General features: G+C 40.4%; 1 long non-coding RNA gene across 1 annotated transcript; it reads right to left on the bottom strand.

Moving 5' to 3' along the window:
• Positions 1-664: 664 nt before the first annotated feature.
• LOC125640915 (uncharacterized) lies at positions 665-19,969 on the bottom strand. The gene is made up of 3 exons (XR_007357937.2): positions 19,637-19,969; positions 13,538-13,697; positions 665-1,556 (listed from the first exon to the last, which is right to left on the bottom strand). It is a non-coding gene; the product is annotated as an uncharacterized LOC125640915 (long non-coding RNA).
• Between the last annotated feature and the right edge of the window lie 674 nt (positions 19,970-20,643).

Raw genomic sequence — 20,643 nt, 5'->3', positions numbered from 1 at the left:
TAGTCTCATTTAAGATGATGGGACTGCTTGTGCTGTAGGGTATTACTCAATGTGAGTAAGGGTATCATAATCTGGCACCAGATGATTGTACCTCATAACCTTGTAATGCATCTAGCCATTGTGCAATGCTGTTTGGGGGAAGCACTGGACATTTTCCCCTCAACTAACTTTATCCTAGGAAGAATAACTCTCTTCACTATAGGAATTACAAGGTGAAATTCTATGGCCTGTGTTATACTGGGAGTCAGTCTAGGTCATCACAATGGTCCCTTTTGGCTTTCAAATCTGAGTGAGCTTTTGCAATATACCATTGCACCCAATTAATTCTCCCTTACCCAAATAAATAATAGTCTTTAGTCAATGATGCCTTTTTGTTCACCTTGGACACTTCTATCCTTTGTTACTCATAACTGAACATCAACTAGAACTAAGTAGATTTTCTTGATTAGTCTGTTCTGAACTGCTTGAATGGGTTGGAAAATATAAGAAGTTAAAATTCAACATATGGTACCAAAGGAAGGAAAGTAACATGAACAGTGAATTCCCACCATACAAAATCTCATTTAGCTGAAAAGTAAATAGCAAAGGGAGATAAGGAATAAAAAACATGAATACTTAATAGATGTAAATCTATACTATAGCGCAAACAGACTGAACAAAATAATTATTTTATGTGAGAAAAGCCATTTAATTATATTTTTGAAATGTTTGTTTGTTTAAAACTAACACAAGAGAATAAGCCATAAGCAAAAAACAAAAAACAGACAAAAAACTTATGAAATGTGTCACAGCCACTGGGCTTACTGCATCTCTGACCCTTCCTGGTCTTTCCACATGCACACCCCCCACATTCAAGTTCATACCGTCACCTCTCTGAGGTGGAATCACGCAATTCTCCCACTGTCAGAGTGGGCCCTGCTCTGCAGTCCCCCGTGTGGTCAGCCACAATTACCTCAGCAGGCCTGCCTTAGGTTCAGTATCTCCAGTTCACTTCACTGCAGGAGCTGAGACAGTGGTATCCAGTAACCAAACTGATTTCTTAAAGCAAAGTGTTATTAATTTAGAACTAAAGCTTTTCAGAGAAAGCTGGCCTTAAAACAAATAAACAGTCTAGACATGTCTGTACATATCTATCCATCTTCAACATGAGGATCCTGGAAGATGTAAGCTTCCTATGGACCTCCCAACACCTTTAGGGTCTCACTGGCATTTTCTGTTCCCTTAACTCACAAATCATGTCTCCCAACCTGCTTCAGGGAAAGTCTCTTGTAAAAGCCGTTCAGTCTTTTTTGATCACTCTGGTCCTCAGGGATTGTGACTTCTTAACTGTTGATAGCGAAGGTCTCATCACTAGCAATAAAAGCGTGCAACTTTTTGGAGATGGGATGTAAGATTCTCGAAGATAAGAGCTTCTTCCGTTGCCTAACAGTATGTGTTAAGATGTTCTTAGCTGGGAAACCATCCCATTGCCTTCCTGTTTGTTCTTCCAATAGCACCCATTACAAGGGTGCTGAGCACTTGCAGACTTCTGCTAGAGTTGTCAATGCTCTGAACTTCTGAAAATTGAATTAAAGCGATAGAGGTGTATAATACATTGAATTAAAGCAATAGAGGTGTATAATACACATTCCACTACCCCAATATAAGTTATACAGACTATCGCAATAACTGGGTTACATATCCGTATCCTTATAGCAGTTCACATCCACCACAATAAGTATTTTAATTGAAAAAATATTTCACTTGACAAAATCAGTTTTCTAAAATAAGTAAGAGGATAACAGATTGAAGATTATCATCAATGAGAAGGAAAAATACTTCTAGAAGTTTACAAATCAGCCATTTACAGGTAAATTCCAGAAAGTTTAGAGATATACTGGTTATATATATGATGGTTCAAGTCTTCCAAGTCACTGGTATCAGTTTGATCCTCTGCATAAGTATTAGTTATTGCCTTTTCTGTAGGAAGTTGAAATGCTAGCCTTAGGGAAGATAATGAAAAGCTTTTCATTAACTGATAATTTCCAAGCAATCTCCTTATGAAAATAAAACCTAAAAAGGAACTTTTATACCAGTAGAAAGGTGGATGTAAAGGATAGCTGTGGGGGATGGGAGGTGCTATGGGTCCTTAATATCTATGTTTAGCCACAAGTTAATTGACTGAATGCAATATATAAACTATACTATCCCAAATGCAGCAGGTATCTTTGGTTAAATAACAATAAACACATGCTACAATCAAACAGTTCTATTCACTTATATATGTAGTGTAGGTGTATCAAGTTTCCTTCCCCACTCTGAACTCTAGGGTACAGATATGGGGACCTGCATGAAAACCTCCTAAGCTTATTTTTTACCAGCTTAGGTTAAAACTTCCCCAAGGTACAAACTATTTTACCTTTTGCCCTTGGACTTTCACTGCCACCACCAAACGTCTAACACCGGTTACTGGGAACGAGTCCATGTGGAAACATCTTTCCCCCCAAAATCCTCCCAAATCTTACACCCCCTTTCCTGGGGAAGGTTTGATAAAAATCCTCACCAATTTGCATAGGTAACCATAGACCCAAACCCTTGGATCTTAAGAACAATGAAAAAGCATTCAGTTTCTTAAAAGAAGAATTTTAATAGAAAAAAAAAGTAAAAAGAATCACCTCTGTAAAATCAGGATGGTAAATAACTTACAGGGTAATTAGATTCAAAACATAGAGAATCCCTCTAGGCAAAACCTTAAGTTACAAAAAGACACAAAAACAGGAATATCCATTCCATTCAGCACAGCTTATTCTCTCAGTCATTTAAAGAAATCAGAATCTAATGCATATCTAACTAGATTACTTACTAAATTCTAAGACTCCATTCCTGTTCTGTCCCTGGCAAAAGCATCACACAGACACAGAGAGAGGATTTTTTTCTCCCTCCCCCCAGCTTTTGAAAGTATCTTGTCTCCTCATTGGTCATTTTGGTCAGGTGCCAGCGAGGGTATCCTAGCTTCTTAACCCTTTACAGGTGAAAGGGTTTTTCCTCTGGCCAGGAGGGATTTTAAAGGTGTTTACCCTTCCCTTTATATTTATGACAAAGTGACACCACATATCCCTGGTCACCACACAGTTAGGACACAGTTTCAGTTCACAGTGGTAGATTGGCAGCAGAAGCTTTTCTGCCTGATAGTGCAACATGGGAGGTGTGGGCAGCCAGTCTGTTTCTCTGAAAATCTTTCTCTAATTATGGGGTATCAGGCCTCCATATTAGTCCCCTAAAAGACTGAGCTGGTGAGAGAGATCACCATCCAAAGACACCAGAGGATGTTTACAAGGCTGGCTATCTTTTCTAATGAAAATAACTCAATGTAATTTGTGAGAGGAGCCTCATCATTGTAATTGCTGTAAGCAGGAGTCAGATGGGAACGGATGAGTGAAAATTTGGCAGCCTGAACATTATTAGTAATATTCAGCTGGCCAAACAGCACTGCTGATTATGTCCTTCTGCAAATGTATTTCACAGTTCACCAACCTTTGCTAAGAGAAATGGAGATATATTATCCTCAGGGTTGAATTCTCCTATACAGAGCTTAGTGCAGTGACTGGAGAGCTGACAGGGAGCGGAGCATGTCTCCCTAGTTTTGCTCTGCCCTGGCCCAGTGCATAGTACAGCTGCAGGGAGCAGTGGGGTGGCAGAGGAGACATGGAGGAGCAGGTGTGGAGGGTGGCATGGCCTCCTCCACCTGCTTTCCACTGGTTGGAGATTCCCCCAATACTGGGGGAATTCTCTGGCCAATTTAAGTTTTGCAGCAGGAGGCAGACTCAGCAGAGCTGAGAATATAGCCCCATATCGGCCTTATTCACAGGGGTTCTGAGCCAACTTGCAGACTTCTGCTAGAGTTGTGAATGCTCTGAACTTCTGAAAATCAGGCTTGATCAAGTGCAAGTCTCAGTCTTCAAAGAGCTCTCAAATTTGATTTATCGCTAGCAGTGTCAGATTATGAAGGAAATCCTCAACCCATTGAAGTTGGTGGTAAAACTCCCATTGAATTCAGTGACTTTGGGATTTCATAGCTTGTATGTACATTTTAGCTCTGAGAAAATAACCAAATTGTGCTACCAGATGCAGTTCAGAAAAATCTGTGTCCAGAACTATCTGTATGGGGGGTCTAATTCTCTGGAAATTCCTAGTAATATTCATTCAACATTTTTGAGAGGTATTCAGGCCCAAGTCTTTTCTCAAAGTATCTTTGCAGCCATTTTTTGGACGTTGAAATAGGTTTTGGAACTGCTGAATTTACACAATGATGACAGAGGATCACTCACAATGCATCTTTGGTGAATACATTTTCTCTCAGGTAGTCTTTACAGCATCTTCTAAAAAGCATATATTTCCATAGTTCTGATGCAGAGAGACCAAACCTCTGCTGTTGCTTAGTGAAGAATTTATTTTCACCATTTTTCACGTGTTATGGAGACTGTACAAACCAAAGGCACCGCCATTGGCGCCAAAACAATGCATATTTTCCTATACAGAGTATTGACTTTAGCGTCTCCTAGAATGTGATTGACTTCATGATTTTGGCTTTTAATAACCATATAGCTCTACAGGTGTGGGTCATAGGATTGGTTTATTTTTCTCTTTGGGGCCTGGTTCCAGATTGTTCTGAGAGGTTTTAGTTTCAATCATAAAGACTACTTCAGATGACTTTTCAGCTACCGTTGAGGAAGATATTCACTATGATTTCATGAGAATGTTTTGGTTTTATACTCTAATGACACAAAACTAGGTGGTAAGGTACAATTGGTGTCATTTTGTTCATCTGTTTGTTCTGAGAGTGTGTTTGATAACCAGGAACTCAAAGTGAAACTTGGAGGGGCAAACCCACATGACTTGGAACATAAAAGAAGTGTTTTTTAAAGCCATTTGAAGCAAAACTGCCCACTCTTTCACATCTCAGAACAAACCTCACTTGATGCCACAAAGTAAAGTCATTGATTAGATGATGCCATACGAGATGAGATCTTGGCATATCTTCAGTATTATTTTAGGCTTCTTCCTATCTCAGAGAAAGCTTGTGAATCAGTCTTATAATATTAATTGTATAGTAGTCTAGACATTTCAAAGTCAGCATAATAATTTCATAGCATGTTCTTGCAGTCTAGTAATTACTTAACATAGCATTTATATATTTAATAGAGTCAATATACCCCTGCAATATCATTACAGATAACATTATCTGAATTTTTAGGTAGTTACATCTTGAGAGAAATGTTACTTTCTGATGCAGTTCTTTTTTAGAATCTTTGCATATTACCAATAAAAAGTTTGTTCTGCTTCAAAAAGAAAAGGAGTACTTGTGGCACCTTAGAGACTAACAAATTTATTTGAGCATAAGCTTTCGTGAGCTACAGCTCACTTGTGAGCTGTAGCTCACGAAAGCTTATGCTCAAATAAATTTGTTAGTCTCTAAGGTGCCACAAGTACTCCTTTTCTTTTTGCGGATACAGACTAACATGGCTGCTACTCTGAAACCTGTTCTGCTTCAGTTTTCTCTCTGGCTGAATTATTGCTTGGGTGTAAGAGTACTGCCCTCAGATGGAGAGGCAGCATGGTTCCGTGGTTAGTGCACTGGACTGGGACTTAGAAAGCTTGTATTCTATTCTAATCTCTGCCACTGACCTAGTGTATGTCCTTGGGAATGACACTTAATGTGTATGTGCCTCTCTTTCCCTTCCCAAGTCTTGTCTCTTTAGATTGTGAGCTCTTCAAGACAGGAGACTGTCTCTTTATTGTGTATATTTTTGTATGTAAGCATATATATAGGCCCAGCAGAATGGGATTTTGATCTTGGTTAGGGCTTATACATGCTATTATATATATATATATATCCGTAGATATAAATATTACACAGTGTGAAAACATTGCACTATTCATGGAGAATATTAGTCATTTTCCCAATTACACCATCAATATTTATTGAAATCTGCTAACAACTGAGAGAGCAAAATTTAATAAATCAGCATTAATCTAGTAGTTTTCACCAACATTTTTGTAGTTTCCTTTTGATCGAAGTTAACAATTTTAATTTTCAAGAGTCAAATTTTGATTTTCAAATATTAATACTGGATGCAAAGCCTAAAGTTTTCATTGTTTTGTGTGAATTTTATCCTGGGAACTGTATTTCCATTTCTGAAAACAAATACCCCTTTTAATGAAGAAAAAAATCAACATATGGGCAACAATCAAAACTGTTACTTGCTTCGTTGTTGAAACTCACCCTTTTTTGCACAGGAATGCCAGCAGTCTTACAAGAAAAACCCTATTTACTGCAAAATTACAGTAGTTTTCCACCTTCAAAATTTATTTCAAACTCTGTAAAAATGTTAAGCAAAAATTAAAAAAAAGTGTTTTAATGAAAATCTGTGAAACCATTAATTTCCATGGGTTTTGTCTGCAGTGAGAATCTTTTCTACTGTAATTTCAAGCTCCAGTTTTCTTATAATGTCATTTTTAAGGATTCACAGACAATAAAAGGAACAAATGTGTTCTGTTTACTCTTATTTTCTGATTTACTTTATACAGAATAACATAGTTGTAGCACATAGCTTTCAGACTACAAAGTGAAACCTAAAAACCCATTTTTTGTTTCAGATTTTTACATCAAATTAGGTAAGGTTTATAGAAGGAGACTAATAGACTCTTTGGTTCAGGTTTGCAAAGTTGAGGCAGACTGCCAACTTGGTAGTGTTATAGATCTGTACCATACAAATGCAAATTCTGTGGATTGAAAGTTTTAGTAAGTAAGGGCTAGAGAACCATTCACACATTGGCCACAGGATCCAATTCAGTTTAGTTCAATAGTGACAACTGACCAGATGTTATCTCCATCAGATGACTCTGTGCTAAGTAATCATCTATCTGACCTCAATTAACTTCATAATGGAAAAGGGGCCACAATAAAAATCACCATCACAACTTGCTTTAGTGGAGAGGCAGGGAACTGGATAGGCATAGAAGACAATAACTTCTAATGCAGTAAGTGTGTGTGGCTAGAACTTCCAACCAAGCAGCTCAAAGCATTTTACAGACATTACTGAAGTTAGTTTGGAGGACAATTCAACAACTTCAGTGCCAAGTCTATTAATATGACATTAAATTCACTTACAATTAAAAGTACTCGATCTGTTGGTGAGACTATAGAGAGAGGCATAGAAATGCTTAAGCACATTAATTTGTATTAGAGGTGGGCTTCTGTGGCTGAGAGTCCAAAAACAGCTTCCTCTCCCAGCCATTTCCTCCTTTGTGTATTCAATTACTGAACTGAAAAGTACTCCACTACTGTAGGACTGTACAAAATTAGCATTTAAGAGGATGTTTTTGCGGTACTTATAGGAACTACTTGAAACTGGATGACCTTGTAATCCTTTTATCAAAGCATCTACAATTTCCATTTCCAGGAAGGTAAAACAAAAATAAATATTGTGCAAAGAAAATTATTCTGTATGCAGAGCATTTTATTGAATGATAAAATAACAAAAGAATTGAACCGTAAACTCAGTTGAAGCATGTTGGCTCTTGCCAACTCCTTTCAGCGTATGACGTTATACAAGCATGTGACAATGATACAGAATAAATAATGGATGCACTATTGAATTATACGTTTAAAAGCAAAGGAAATAAGGAGAATGAAAGCAATTAACCAATTCATTATGGTTCTTCACTGCAGCCACTTGTGTAACATTGGAGCACCAAACTTCCCTCTAGTATGGAGGATAACAATGTGCTTCACCCAATGCACCAGGTGAAGCAGCTTCCCAATTATGAATATTTGGGATTCAAGGGAAAGCTTCACACAAAGCGGATCTGCTCACTCATTGTTTTGGAAGCTGAGAGCATGGAGAATGAGACATTTACTGACAAATCAGGCAGCAATCACATTGTGGGTTGTATTCTAGTTGGACTATCAGGCCAGAGTAAAAAGAGTTGGACTACCGGTACCACACAGTATAATAGCAATGTTATCACAAACTTTTTTCTGTATTTGTGTGTTGCAATTCTCCACTCACAGTACAATATAAGTATTCATGACAACATTGATGAGATGAACAGCATCACCAATGGTTTATTTCTCATTTTCAATGGCAAAGAACCCATTTCTTTGCTATGGATGCTGACAGGGACCCAACATCTATCTGTTCTTAACTTTTCATAAAACTATGGCAATTGAGGGCATTGACCTAGTTTGAAGACTCAAATGCACTTTAAATTCCTATAAAATATCTTTAAAGGACTTTGATCATTTTATACTACAAACTAGTTTGGCAGCAGGATAGAAGCTGCTACAAATCTGGGAAAGCTGCAGGTATGGATCACTCAGCTGACATTACTTCCACAAAAAAGATGCCTGTCACCCATCCAGAATCCTTTGTAAATCCACCATGAACTTCCTAAGTGGCCAGAGCAGGCTTCGTTTCTTCTGAAGCACGGGGTTTCCCATGTTTATATAGTTGCCCTCTAACATGATTTGCCTCTTTACTAGCTGGGGGAGAACCGGGAGCAGCTGACCCTGACCAGAGAGAAGCCAAGCAGGCAGGTGCTGTGAATCAGCTGGCACAGCTGATCAGCATCGCATGATTAGCCCACACTCTCATCTGGACAATATAAAGGGGGGAAACCAGGAAAAAAACAGAGAAGGAAGGTGTAGGCAGGCAGATCCTGTGGATTCCCCCTCTGAATTGTCAGAGAGGGCCCTACCCAATAGCTAGTGGAGGCCAGAAGATCCCAGTCTGAATCCCTAACCAGATTGTTGTTTGTGATAATTTTTACGCTTTTCTTTCTTGTTTCTGACAACAATAAACAGAACCCTAAAGAAAGGGACAAACCTGGGTGTGGCTGATTGTCTATTTCTAGCTGTTAACTAGGGCCACCAGCGTTCATACCTCTGCATGGGTCCAGGGTAATATTTTGGAAGGATAGGTCCAGCTGACTGGATGTCCATTTTTCATGCTCCCTTTGTATTCCTCTTAGGATCTACACAATTTCCTTATATGGTATCCTCTCAGGATTTGAGATGCTCCTCCAGAGAGCTGTCTAATGGAAGTCTCACCTTCTAGCTGCTGGAGAGATTCTGTAGACTCTGAATGCATGCGATTTTTATGGGGACTCACACACAGTCTAAGCTTTAGAGGTTCAGATTGTCCTCAAATGAATGCTGTGCAGTTATTGCCTCTGTGTGTGACAGCGAGAAACTGCTTGATCATTTGTCTCTGTCCAGGCCATAACAAATACAGATGTATCAATAAGATAATGAGCATGGAAAAGGTGAGATGGCCTGGATGTATCATCATCAGATTTGGGCATGAAGGAAATTTGCGTACAAACCTGTGAAAATGGTGCTGGTAATGAACCACACAGCTTCCTGCACCTCCATACTCCATGACTATCTTAAGCCTAACCCTTCTATGTGTGTGTGTGTGTGTTTCCACACACATGCATGTGCTTGGGAATATAGTCCAGATATTTGCCTTTGCTGTTCTGAAAAACACCCGTTTGCAGGCACTAAACCACAGAGAAATCCATAGGCATTTATTATTTATCCCCTGTACTTCGGTACTTAATAACACTCGGGCTGCCTTTAAGCACTGTTGCTAGTCAGAGCAGCTTACGGTTGGCAGTCGGTAATTGCTGTCTCAGCTGCCTGTGTCTAGCAGAGAGCAGATGACATGCTGTGCATCTGTGATTCTCTGACTGTACCAGTGCAATCAGTTTTGGAGAGCTCAATTCCAGGAGAGAGCAAGAGCTGCACAGTAGGATTGTATGCTACATGCAGGAGTGGGGCTCAGAGGATATTTTGTCCCTGCCATCTAATTACTTACCCTAGTGCAGTAATATGGAAATGAGAAATGCCAAGAATGCCACCAACTGGAGGTGTTGATGCAGAAATTTTGACTAATTTTCACAGCTTCATAAAGCAGAGTATGCCCCACTTTGTTACTATTGGCTATGTAGGAGCAACATTCTCCAAACTGCAAGATGGCCCCAATTACATAGTGCTTGCAACACAATATGTTAATTTAAGGAATAATTAGCAAGAAAGTTTATTGCAAATCTCAAATGATATATCTTTTTATTTCTGAATAGGTTTCTTCTGGAGCTAGTGCTAATTGTTGTCCACAGGTGGACACTATTATTAGACTATGGCTTAGATATAGGAGATGGAGTGGAGTGGAGCTTACATGCCCAGGGGGAGAGGCTAAATTCCAATTTATTTGTCTTGGGAAACAATTAAGTTTGCTTTTAATTGTGTCTCAATCCACAGTGGTAAGCAAAGCAGTGATTTGGATGGATTCACCAAGGGCAAGTCATGCCTGACAATCCTGATTACCGTCTATGAGAGATAACTGGCTCTGTGGATATGGGGAAAATGGTGAATGTGATATACCTTGACTTTAGCAAAGCTTTTGATACGGTCTGCCACTGTATTCTTGCTAGCAAGTTAAAGAAGTATGGACTGGATGAATGGACTATAAGGTGGATAGAAAGCTGGCTAGATCGTTGGGCTCAATGGGTAGTGATCAACAGCTTGATGTCTAGTTGGCAGCCGGTATCAAGCAGAGTGCCCCAAGGGTCGGCCCTGGGGCTGGTTTTATTCAACATCTTTATTAATGATCTGGATGATGGGATGGATTGCACCCTCAGCAAGTTCATGAATGACACTAAACTGGGATGAGTGATAGATACGCTGGAGGGAAGGGATAGGATACAGAGGGACCTAGACAAATTGGAGGATTGAGCCAAAGAAATCTGATGAGGTTCCACAAGGACAACGCAGAGTCCTGCACTTAGGACGGAATAATCCCATGCACTGCTACCGTCTGGGGACTGACTGGCTAAGTGGGAGTTCTTCAGAAAAGGACCTGGGGATTACAGCGGATGAGAAGCTGGATATGAGTCAACAGTGTGTCCTTGTTGCCAAGAAGGCTAATGGCATATTGGGCTTCATTAATAGGAGCACTGATAGCAGGTCAAGGGAAGTCAGTATTCCCCTCTATTTGGTACTGGTGAGGCTACATCTGGAGTATTGCATCCAGTTTTGGGGCCCCCACTACAGAAAGGATGGGGACAAATTGGAGAGAATTCAGAGGAGGGCAGTGAAAATGATTAGGGCACTGGGGCACATGACGTACGAAGAGAGGTTGAGGGAACTGGGCTTATTTAGTCTGCAGAAGAGAAAAGTGAGGGGGGATTTGATAGCAACTACCTGAAGTGGAGTTCCAAAGAGGATGGAGCTAGGCTGTTCTCAGTGGTAAGAGATGACAGAACAAGGAGCAATGGTCTCAAGTTGCAGTGGGGGAGATCTAGGTTGGATATTAGGGAAAACTCTTTCACTAGGAGGGTGCTGAAGCACTGAAATGGGTTATCTAGGGAGGTGGTGGAACCTCCATCCTTGGAGGTTTTTAATGCCCAGCTTGAAAAAAGCCCTGACTGGGATGTTTTAGTGGGGGTTGGTCCTGCTTTGAGCAGGGTGTTGGACTAGATTACCTCCTGAGGTCTCTTCCAACCCTAATCTTCTATGATTCAATTATTTCAGAAATACTTTCCACAAGAACTCCAACTTCATTTTCAAATAGGACAAGGTTACCTCTGACCCCCTGCAGTTGTAGCTCAACCTCTGTAATCGGACATGGCAAGCTGCAGCATTTTTTTAAAAAGTTCTCCACTGAGCTATTGGACATGCTAAATATCAGTTTCCATAATCTCAGATATGCTGAACACAAGTTGTGTTCTAGAAGTTCCTCTCTGAATGGGCTATCTGGGAGGGGGGGGGGGGCTTGGGTAACATGAGTGAGGAGAGACTTCAGGACATATTCTGATCTAATATCTTTCTTCTTCCCCTTCTATCAGCTGGCTGGGGTCAGGTTGACAGAGCAGTCTTTTTCAGGTTTGCCAGTCCAGCACTCACTCCATATTCACTCCATCCTCTCATACACAGTCTATCCACTGTTTTCTTAGCTATCCTCTTGTTCAGTGCCCACAAGTTCTAGTCTCAAATTCCTCTCTAACAGGATTCCCTTCATCTGTTTTTCTTGCATATCATTTCAGCCTCCTCTTTTGCACATTCTCTCTGATACCACAGTCCTTGGTCTTACTCCTGATGGCATCATTCTGCATGAGGTCCAGCAATGATCCCCCTATTTACTGCCCTCAAATATCTCATTTCAGTGGCTTCAAGTCTTCTCAAGTGCCCCTCTTTGGTCATTCATGACTCAGATCCCTTTAGAATACCTGGTCTTATCTATTTTGATCTAATATCCATTCAAAATATATCACTGGAGAAGCATAGAACTTAGAATATGGACTCTAGACCGTCACTGCTATGCATTTCACTTTTGCACCATCCAAGTAGAGAGGTCATAAACTATATTACTGTTGCTTTCTTAAATCAGGGACCATTGCAACAACCATCACACTTTGTGTTTATGATGACTTTCAATTCAAATGTATTCCTGTTATGTTTAAAGTGCTTACCCTATAAGTCACAGGTGTTCCAGAAGAGAGATTCTGTACTGTCGGAAAGAGATAGGCATTGTGTGCATACAGTTACACTTAGGAACAATGGTCAGAACATTAATACAATGTGATGGATTTTTTTTATAGTGGGATTTTGGCCATGAGTGGCCAAAGATTTAATCCAATTTTCAGATACCATGGATAATTTAACATTAGTCTATACATTCTTCCTGGTTTGGGATGCCCGAAAGTAGCACCTTTAAAATTGACATACACATCTTTTTTATCAAGGAAAAGAAGTATGTGACAATATGAATCTGACTGATGCCAAATACCAAAATATTTTGATTTGTATTACTGCCTAGACTGGTGTGGAAGTCTAGGAATTACTGAATAACTGATATGTCAAGTTAAGAACATTGGTACAAAACATATAGCTATTTCTTTGCCATTTCATTGCTGAAAATCAGGACGATTCATGGGGATTTACTATATTGTAAATGTTATCTGAAAACATTTCTCATCATATTCCAGCTCCCATTCTCATTGCTGATTCTTTCCTACCCTAATGGACGGTCCATATTCTCCAGTGACTCTACACATTCTTTCTTCACTTCAAATAACCAGTTCCATCTTTTCTACAATAACCTATTCTTTCCCTGTTTCCACTTTCCCCCCTTCTTCTCACCACTTACACTGCTGTGGGCAAATCTGATATTTTTCTTGTTGTGGAGCTGTACGTTCGAAATAGCTTTCACACTACTGGATCCTGTAAATTAACACTAGAAGCATTAATTAACCCTTTAAAATAAGTGACTTAAAGAAGCAGACAGATTGTATTTAATGTGAATTTGCAGGAAAACCCTGCAGGATTGTCTTTATTCAGGCTGATCTGGCTGTGCATTGCCAATGAAAACACTTTGGGATGAATATCTTTTTAATTCAGGAGAAAAAGAGGTGTATCAGAAGAGATGGCCTTCAATATTTTTTTTAAAACCACATGGAGTAATAACACAAAACATGGAAACCTGAGGAAACCTACCGTAAATTTCCAATGGTGAACCTGGTACAATCAGCAAAAAATATTGTGGTGGCTGGAAGGTTGAAAACTGGTGAACAGGAATAAAAGAAATCTCATGAATTCTTCTGTGGAGGGAAGCAGTTCCTTACATTCCATTGTGGCTTAGAGTTGATGCTGTTTTCTGTAGTAAAAATGATCCTTTATTGGATTCAGTTGCAGGATGGATTAGAAGGGTTAGGGAAGGACGTAACTACCATGATAATGACAGTCTTTCACCATATCTGGCTGGTAGAGTTTTTATCATTACAGTCATTTTATTTGGTCAATATGAAGATAATCTTTGTCAGTTTTTCTGAGCAATTCAGATTAAAAAAGATACCTTGTAATATCCACATTATAGCACCACTGCTCTTATCTTCTAACCTACTTTAGACTTAAAATCTTATTGTGAACCTCTGGGGTTTTGTTCTTACACAGAAAGGAGCAATAAGACATAACAATAGCCTGAATGAATGAGGAAGCAGACAGTGAGGAGCTGAAGATGGCACTCAAGCTGTAATAATGGATTTGTCAACAGTAAGAGAAAAAGGAGGAAATGGAAAAGGGTTGGTGTGAAAGAGGGAACCCTGTTTTGGACACCTTGAGTGTAAAATGGAAGCAGAACAAGAAGAAGGAGATGCTTAAGTAACAGCTGGAGATTGAGATTGGGCAGAGTTAAGTAAATCATCCAAGGGGCAGCAATTAAAAGCTCTAGGGTTGATAAGGTTACCAAGAGGGGGAAAAGGGGGACAGAGGTCCAAAATCTGAGGGACATCAACAAATAGGGGGAGAGGCCAGGATGTGAAATAAACAAAAGAGATGTTAAAGGAGTCTCCCATGATCTGTCCACAGTTTAAAATTTATCAGTGAATGGTTTTAGAAACCACATATCTCTCCTGCACCTAAGCTTGACATGGGAATTTCTTGATATTTCATTCTTAGTCTCCATTGTTGAAGTAAACCCATGAGTATTTATATATTATTTAGTTCTTAGGAAAGCTACATACCCATAATTCATGGTATTTCTTATAATGAATACCCCCATTAAGATTATCTTGCATATTTGTTACTCCTCTTTTTTCCCTACTATTTTTAAATAGAGCAACTGTTCTGGAAACAGGACTACCCTAGACTGACTTAAATTCCCAAATAAGTGTCTTAAAGTAACTTTGGAAACACATATATTATGCCAAACCACTTGTAGTGATAGATTAAATGATAAAGAAAACTGTTCTAATCTAAATTACATTACAGTTTAAAGTTTATAACTGGAAGACTACTGATTGATTTGCATTGAATGTTTAGGACAAGGTGGAGCAGGGCTATAATGAAAATTATTTAATCTAACTCACTTTGAAAGTGAAATAGGAAAGTTATTTTTGATTGGTCAAAGTGCTACAATATAAAACACAGGAAGATTTTAATTACACTTTGGAATTCATAACATAATGTTAGTTTTCTAAGTAAGACTTACATATCTAGATGCATCTCCTGCAGCCTTTGAAATATTATCTTATAAGAATGTCAATGATTAATTATCTGAGTGTCTAGTGAATCATTAAAGCACAGCTTGTAGAAAAAGTTGATTGAAAGTTTATGTCCAATACAATTACCATGTTGCCCATCAGATTTGTAAAATTATAACACCAACGTCATTGTTTATGTTTGAAAAGTTTACATTTTCAGCTACAATATTTTGGTATCATACCCACACGTACTCAAATGCAAGTTAAGCAACAGAAAATGTTTACCAGTGTCAAGAAATGTTCCTACTGTTATTAAAAGTAACCTAGTTGAAACACAAGAGCCATTTGTTAACCCCATAAAATTAAAACCTGCCAAGGAATATTAAAATGATAATTATAAAAACATTCACTTTTCATTTCAATTAAATGGAATACAAGTAAAATAGCTAATACATAAGCCACATGGCTTTCTCATAATTAAAATATCTCTTCTGTTGTGTTGCTCAACATTCATGCTGGTTTTATTCTATCAGTTTAAATTATAGAAATTAAGGGCCATCAATTAATGTAGGATTGAAATTAGATGAAGGTTTCTAACCATCAGAGGAGTAAAGTTTTGGAAGAGCCTTCCCAGGGAGCAGTGGGGGCAAATAATGTAACTGGCTTCAAGACTGAGCTTGATAAGTTTATGGAGAGGATGGTATGATGAGACAGCTTACAATGGTATGTAGCTGATCTGCGACTGCTAGAAGCAAATACCTTCTATGCCGGTGATTGGACACTAGTTTGGGAGGGCTCTGAGTTACTATGGAGAATTCTTATTCAGGTGTCTGGTCTGGTGGGTCTTGCCGACATGCTCAGGGCCTAACTAATTGCCATATTTGTGGGTCAAGAAAGAATTTTCCCGTGGGGCATATTGGCAGGGTGGTGGGGGGTTCATCTTCCTTTTCAGCATGGGGCACAGGTCACTTGCAGGTTTAAACAAGCGAAAAAGGCTGATTCACTGTATCTTGAAGTCTTTAAGTCATAACTTGAGCATTTCAGTAACTCAGCCAGAAGCAAGGGATCTATTACAGGAGTGGGTGGGTGAGGTTCTGTGGCCTGCAACAAAAGCGCTGACTTTTGGTTTTGGCGGTGGGTGCTCCACGACCACTCTACCCCGAGGCCCCGCTCCTGCTCAGCCTCTTCCCCTGAGGCCCCATCCCTCTTCCCACTCCTGCTCTGCTTCTTCCTCCCCCACTTTGACTGCTGCTGGGTCCTCTCTGCCCCCACTGTCCCTGCCGTTTGCTCTTCTTTGCCCCTGAGGCCCCGCCCACCTGCCACTCACTCCCCTTCACTCCCTCTTCTGAGCCCCCCTGCCCACTGCTTTCTCCTCTCTGCCTCCCTCTCCTGAGCATCTCCCTCTAGCTCCTCTCTCCCGCCTCCTGCAAGGCTCCTCCCTCCCATCTACCTGCTGCTCACTTTAATCCAACCCATCCCCGAGTGCCTTCTGCCCACCCCTCTCTTCTCTCTGCCCCCTCTGGCCTTAAAGGTGAGTGATGGAGGGATGGGGCAGAGAGGAGTGAGTGGCAGGGGCCTCAGGAGAAAAGGTGGAGTAAGGGTGGAGAGAAGTGCAGCACAAGAGGGTGAAGAGGCCAAGCAGGGGTGGGGTCTCAGGGAAGAATGCAGCTGGGGCCATTGTCCATGGATGCTTGAGCACTGGCTCATTCACAGATTTGGCACCTATGGCCTGCAATGTACAGGGGGTCAGACAAGATTATCATGATGGTCCCTTCTGGCCTTAAAACCTATGAGTCTGTGAGGGCTGTATCTGCAAATGTTCAAGTATGACCTGGCTTGTGAGTAGAGGCCAGATTTTGCAGTTACACTGTCATCTTCCGAAAGTAAAAAGAAAGTTTTTAAAAAAAGTGGGTTTTTTTTGTTTTTTCTTTTTAAAAAAGGGTTGCGGCTGTAGGAAGAATGGACTGGTGCAAAACCAACTACAGTTATGAGTGAATAGTTGGGGGTCCTATTGAAGTCAGCTCCCACTGAAGTCAATTGGAGACAGGTCAAATCCCTAGTGGCAAAAGTGGCATTTTTGAAAACCATTGCAGGGACTAAGAATCGGTAAGGGCAAGGGGGTACAGTAGTATGGAGGATGCACCTGATGAGTCAGTTAGTTTCAATCCATCCCTCATGAACTGTTCTATAGAATTATTATTATTTATTTATATTACCTAGCACTTAGAAACCCTACTTATGGACCCAGGCCCAGATCCACAAAGATACTTAGAAACTTACGTCCCATGGCTTTGAGGATCCAGGCCCAAAACCCCATTGGCTGGTGCTCTACAAACACAGAACAAAGAGACAATCCTTGCCTCAAAGTATGAAATAAGGAATGAACCTTCAGGGTTCTATACAATTTTAAAAGGTTTTCTCAAAGTGACTCTTAAAATCTGTAGAATTGAATAGAGAATGATATTCCTGCTATAGCAGGGGTTGGCAACCTTCAGCACGTGGCCCATCTGGGTAATCTGCTGGTGTGCTACGAGACATTTTCTTTATGTTGTCCATCTGCAGGCACAAACCCACACAGCTCCCAGAGGCTGTGGTTCGCCGTTTCCAGCCAATGGGAGCTACGGGAAGCGGTGCAGGCCACAGGGACGTGCTGGCCACCGCTTCCCACAGCTCCCATTGGCTGGGAACGGCAAACCACAGCCACTAGGAGCTGTGGGGGGCCATGCCTGCAGATATTCAACGTAAACAAAATGTCTCGCGGCCTGCCAGCGGATTACCCTGATAGGCCGTGTCATAAATATAAAGGGAAGAGTAACCACTTTTCTGTGTACAGTGCTATAAAATCCTCCTGGCCAGAGGCAACATCCTGTTACCTGTAAAGGGTTAAGAAGCTCAGCTAACCTGGCTGGCACCTGACCCAAAGGACCAATAAGGGGACAAGATACTTTCAAATCTTGGGGCGGGGGGGGAAGGCTTTTGTTTGTGCTCTTTGTTTACATTTTGTTCTCTCTTGGGACTGAGAGAGGCCAGATGGAAATCCATCTTCTCCAACCCATCCTAATCCAAGTCTCCAATATTGCAACCAGTATAGGTAAGCCAGGCAAGGCGGATTCGTTTATCTTTTGTTTTATGTGAATTTTCCCTGTGTTAAGGGGGAGGTTTATTCCTGTTTTCTGTAACTAAGGTTTTGCTCAGAGAGGGATCCTCTGTGTTTTGAATCTGAATACCCTGTAAAGTATTTTCCATCCTGATTTTACAGAGGTGATTCTTTTACCTTTTCTTTAATTAAAATTCTTCTTTTAAGAACCTGATCGATTTTTCATTGTTCTAAAGATCCAAGGGTTGGGGTCTGTGTTCACCTGTACAAATTGGTGAGGATTATTATCAAATCTCCCCAGGAAAGGGAGTGTAGGACTTGGGGGGATATTTTGGGGAAAGACATCTCCAAGTGGTCTCTTTCCCTGTTCTTTGTTTTAAACGCTTGGTGGTGGCAGCATACTGTTCAAGGCCAAGGCAAAGTTTGTACCTTGGGGAAGTTTTTAACCTAAGCTGGTAAGAATAAGCTTAGGGGGTCTTTCATGCGGGTCCCCACATCTGTACCCTAGAGTTCAGAGTGGGGAAGGAACCCTGACAGGCCGTGTGCTGAAGATTGCCAACCCCTGTTCTATAGGTTTTTTTCAACCATCATGTAGAATTCTAGAGCATGGATATGATTCTATTGGATCCAAAGAAGATACAGAAAAATATCATGTTTTGTTAAATACTACAGAAGTTTCCCATAAAAAAAACCTATTCTGGGAACAGAACCAGGCTCAGAAGCATCTGTGTGGCTAATTTGTTCCCCTTTCTCCTATTCCTTGTCTGTCCTGTGCCTTAGTTTTTTTTCTCGTGTGGGATAAGCACATATTACTGCTTAGTGCCAAACAGCTACAAACTACTGCCCAGGGAATGTTTTTAATCTGCCTGCCGTGCATTGCATAGCTGGTCTAATGAATCAATGCGGGTTAGCTGGTGTCTATTGGTTGCCTTGTACAGGCATTAGTAGAAACAGTTTCTTATGACAAGTTTTGAGGCTGTAGTTGCCCCTTGCCCCTGCACATCTGTTTGGAAGTTCTGTGTTGGATACTGGAGTGTTGTTATCCCAAAAATGAATTTAGGGACAGGGCTATAATAACTTGCCTATTGCCTCCTTAATCTGTTCTCCCTGAGGTAAAAGTTCCTGGAGTTGCTAAGGAAAACACTAAAGGACAGGGCTATACCTTCCAATAAAGTAACTGACATGGGCAATGTTCTTTTTATTGATGTAACTAATAATCCCTAATACAGTGTATACTAAAAATCCTAAACAAAACACAAAAGCCCTGAGATACAAATCCCTTATTGCAAGTTAACGAGCACTTACACTGCAATAGCATACAGTTTAAATGATTCTAAGCAAAGCAATTTGTTGTAAGTGGACAGTTTGCAACAAATTGCTGACAGCAGATCTTAAATTGCTTTAAAGTTGAGATAGATAAAATACAATTAAAATACACTCACACACATTTCAAGCATACACATACTTATTTATACTGTACTTTCCCAAAACTTTGCATTAAAAGAATATTAAGCTTACTCTATCAATCCATTGCTGTTTTCTTTTACAAATCACTGCTATTGCTGTTCAGTTCCTGGTCAGTCAGCTCTGGTCTGCTTCAGCTTTCTTTTGTCTCTCTGCTGCAGTTTCTCTTTGGCTTCTTTTGTTGGCTTCTGGGCTTTCCCTGCACGCCTCTCTCCTTCTTCAGACACAGACTCCGAACTCCGAAATCGCTGTTGGAAGTTCTCTCTTTATATAACCTTCCTATTCTTAGCTACAGTTACCTCACTTGCACGTGCTCAGGCTTGACCATTACCTCAGAGTTCTGATTGAAGGCTCTGACCTTTAAAACAAGTTGTGACCAGTATGAGTAGGTTCTGACCAGCTAACTGCTCGCCTAACTGACCTCTCTGTCACCCATTACTGCACATGCTCAGTAGCCACCAGTCTTGCATATGCTCATTATTGCCATTTACATCAGAGCTATGATTCTGTCGGTCCACACAAACACACATTCTTGGCTCTTTACCAGGCACCATTTAAGAAACCCTAGGTTTTCACTGAACATGCTGAGGGCCTGCAGAATTCATCTAAAGGTGGAGTGATTTTTGCTTATCCAGAATAGAGATCAGAATCACAAAGTAGAGACTGGAGAATTTTCTCTGGTAATAATGGGAGAGGGAAATTTGCAAATATTTTGTGTAAGAATATGCAAAAATTCTTCAGGTTACAAGAAGACAAAATGAAAGATATCCTTTCCCTGTCATAGGATCACAGAATTATAGGACTGGAAGGGACCTCAAGAGGTCATTTAGTCCAGTCCCCTACACTCACAGCAGGGCCAAGTATTATCTATCTCCCCTTCTTTTATTTTATGCCTGGGTCCCACATTATCAGTACACAAGATGGTGGGTTGTTTAAGACATCTCAGCAGTGGCAATAGAAGCCCTGTAGCTTGTAAAGGCTACCTCCAACCCTCCATATGAGTGACCAGGTTTTCCAGATGCCTGTCCAGCATGTACAGGTTTTCAGAGATGTACTTGAGC

The sequence above is a fragment of the Caretta caretta genome, chromosome 1 (assembly GCF_965140235.1).
Source record: "Caretta caretta isolate rCarCar2 chromosome 1, rCarCar1.hap1, whole genome shotgun sequence".
NCBI lineage: Eukaryota > Metazoa > Chordata > Testudines > Cheloniidae > Caretta > Caretta caretta.
The sequence above is the reverse complement of the archived record's forward strand: the minus strand, read 5'-3'. Positions and strand labels throughout refer to the sequence as shown.